Source organism: Phaseolus vulgaris, chromosome 8 (genome assembly GCF_051622355.1).
Source record: "Phaseolus vulgaris cultivar YP4 chromosome 8, ASM5162235v1, whole genome shotgun sequence".
NCBI lineage: Eukaryota > Viridiplantae > Streptophyta > Magnoliopsida > Fabales > Fabaceae > Phaseolus > Phaseolus vulgaris.
The window spans coordinates 30,018,355-30,021,982 of record NC_143505.1 but is presented as its reverse complement, the minus strand read 5'-3'; the positions used below and the strand labels follow the sequence as shown (position 1 = coordinate 30,021,982).

The window sequence follows — 3,628 nt, the reverse complement described above, 5'->3', positions numbered from 1 at the left end:
TGTAAAACATGAAAGCTTTGATGATCTAAATTTGTGTTGAAGGTTGATGCTATGCTGATTTTGGTTAAGAGCTTAGTCTAGGGTGTTTAGAATTCTTGTAAAGATCATTCCTAGTCCTTTGCACAAGCTGGTTCAATCTATTTTAAAAGAGAAAAGTGTTTTTCTAAGCAAAGAGAAAAATAGCTGGTTGAAACCACGATATAATCGGTTGTTTGTCACTTAGCTTGGCTGAAGGTTTGCAAAACTATTTTTGACTTGGTTAACTAACTATCTAACCAATTCAACTGGTTAAAACAACATTTCAATCGGTTGATTGTCACATTTTATAACAGCTTTTCAAAAACCTATAAAATCAGTTTTCAGTTGGATTAAAACTGTTTTAGCTCATGATTGACTGCATAGAACGCATAGTTTTAAGAGCTATAAATATGGCTTCTCTTTGAATTTCAAAAACAACAAGTATACATAAGAAAGTGAGATTGAAACTGTTTTTGAGAAGAGATTCAAATCAAAGTTTTGCAAGATTGCTAAGTAGTTGGCATTGGTTCAAGGTCTGATCTTAAGAGCTCGGTGATTCCTGTAAATCCAGGTGTAATCTGTTCCTTTCTGATTCTTGTAAAAGTTTCTTTTTCTGTAATTGTGAAGTGTGTCAACCTGTAAGGTCAGAGGGTGTTCTGACTAAGGTTGTGTGAAGGCAAAGAGGGTAAGTGGTTCTTATGGTATCGAGATCACCTCTTTGTGGCTTTGAGTGTGTGTAATATGTGAGAAACCCAGTGGTTGTTCTGGGAACTGGATGTAGCTCAGGGTTGAGTGAACTAATATAAATTGGCTATGTAATCTCCCTCTCTCTCTCTCTCTCTCTCTCTCTCTCTCTCTCCCTCTCTCTCTCTCTCTCCTTCTAAATTGTTTGATTTAATTTTGTTTTTTCTTATGCCATAAACAACCGGTTAAAATGAAGTTTCAACAGATTGAAATTCTTCAAACAGTTTCAATTGCCTTGTTTGATTGTCTTCCTTGATTACTTCTTCTGTGATTGTTGTTAAAACTTCATTCTTATCCAATCTTTTCAAAAATATTTTGACAAACAATTCACCCCCCTCTTGTGTTAAGCCATTAATTCTAACAAGAAGTTTAAAAACAAATAAATTACCTATTGATACAGGAAGATTAAAACTCCCTAAATCCTTGAATTTTTTTTAGCAAGTCATTTTGTATCAAGGTACAACTTCCAGCTTCCGACTTTATATCTCTTTCTTCAAAGCAACACATCTTCTTTCTAACTCCTTCAAATAATGATTTTTTTCTCCGGCCATCCTGTAAAATAAATTTTTGGAAGCAATTTGTCAGAAAAAATCCTTTATTTTCTTTTTTTATAGGTATAAGAGAATGGAATAATTCTTTTGTAACACTCCTCTCTTCAACTTCCTTTTTTCCTTCCACTTTTCTTTTTCTCCTCTTTTTTTCCTCATCTCCTTCCCTCTTAAGCTCATTGTTTTCAATCTCAACCTTTACCATTTTACCATCTCCCTCTCCTATTTTTTTTATCACTCTTAGTAATGATCTTATTGCAATGCTCCTTAGGGTTGGTCGTGGTGTTGGCTAAAATTTGGCCACTTTGTCCCTCTGCTATTTTTTGGGCCATCTGTCTTATCTGGATCTCTATATTCCTGATAATTGCCATATTGTTCTTTTGATTGACCATAGTGGCTTGGACGAGCTTCTCCATTGCGTCCTCTAGTTTACACATTCTTTTAAGTATGGATGGATAATTGGATTGATGATGCTATTGGAAAGGCCCTTGCTTATTGGATGAACCATAGTCCTGCTTCCACTCAATATTTTGATTTTGAATACTTTTCCAACCTTGAGAATAATTATTGGAAAAGCCACCTTGCCTTCCTTGATTGCCCATATAATTTACCTCAACTTCAGGTGAATTGGTTTGATAAGAACAATGACCATTAGGATGATCACCTCCACAAAAATCATACTTGATTGGTATACTCTGACTTTGAGATGAGTGAACCACATGCAATTGTTGGGGTAGTTTAGCCATCTATGCGGTGAGTTGCTTAATTTTCTGTGTCAATTTTTTCTTTTGATCTAGCAATGCATCTGCAGTGTTCAATTCCAACAACCCTCTCTTTTGATGACCTTGTTTGTCATGGTGAGCTTGATAATCGATTGTTGCCAAGGCTTCAATAATTATCGTTGCTTGATCTACATCCACAACCATCATTGTGTCGCCAGCTGCAGCATCTAGGAGCATCTTTGTGTTAGATTTGAGACCATTAAGAAATATGCTCAGTTCAGTAATATCTTCAAACCCATGATTTGGGCATTTTCTCAACATCATTTTGAATCTCTCCTATGTCTCACAGAAAGGCTCCTCTGCTCCTTGTTTGAACATAGATATTTCAGACTTTGCTTTGATGTAACGAGAGATTGGAAAAAATATTTGTAGAAATTTTTCCTCTACATCCTTCCAATTAGTGAGGCTCTGATTTGGATGTGATTTGAGCCACTCCTTAGCTTTACCTGCCAATGAAAATAGAAACAAGCGCATATAAACATTCTCAAGATCACTTGACTTAAAACCCATGGTTCCCACCAATTCATAAAATGTAGCCAAGTGTGTATGGGGACCCTAATGATCCATCATTGTGAATTGATGGGTACTAATGAGAGTGAGGAAAGCGAGTTTCATCTCCAAGGCCCTGTTTGTAGCAGGTTTTGTAATGCTAGAAAAATCTTTAGGCCCCTGATGCATGGCATAATCTCCAAGTGTCCTCCTAAGAGGTGGTGCTTCCTCTTCAGTCATGTTATTGTCCTTTTGAAAAAATATGAGTGGAAAAAGAAGAAGTTGTTCAAGATTCCTCTCTAGTGTCTCCTTGCTTCTCTTTTGTTTTTAACTTTCTATTTCTTTTAGCTGCCCTTTCAATTTTTGCTTCAAATAACAATTGGTCTTTGGGAATTTGACCTCTCAATATCATATAAAAACAACTAATTTAAGGGTTAGCAGAAAGATTCAGTAGTAGTGACAAAATATTTTTAAAAAAATAAAAATTAAACACAATTAAAAGAGACTAGAAAAAGGTAAATAAATTCATGAATCTAAACTAAAAAAAGAATAAATCTTGAAATAAATAGAAACAAATAAAAGCAAATAATTTCAAAATTAGAATTAAAACAATAAAAACAATATAACCAATCTAAAAAAAATAAAAACAGTAAAACTTTAAACACAATTAAAAATAAATCAAAACAATAAAAGTATTCACAATATTTAGGAAATTATACTCAAAAATTAAATTGTTCCCCGACAACGATGTAAAAAACTTGATGACTTTTTACGGCAAGTGTACGCATTGCCAGAAGTAATAATGTATCCCTAAGGATGGATATCGAACCCACAAGGAATAATTTTATATTCAAGTAAAAGATTCACTAAATATAAAAACATAATAATAAAAGTTGGTTTAAAAATGGTTATGATGGCAAGAATTAACAAGAAAACAAATTAAAGAGTTTTTGCTTCAATTGGAAAAATAGGGATTGTGATGGCATTTCATGTGTTCTTCTTGAATCAAAGTAGTGAAAAATGGGGCGGAAGCAATGGGTGAGTGAA

General features: G+C 34.0%; 1 pseudogene; it reads left to right on the top strand.

Annotated features, from left to right (window-relative positions):
* Positions 1 to 2,324: 2,324 nt before the first annotated feature.
* Positions 2,325 to 2,430, top strand: LOC137827386 (small nucleolar RNA R71; annotated as a pseudogene).
* The last annotated feature ends 1,198 nt before the right edge of the window (positions 2,431 to 3,628 follow it).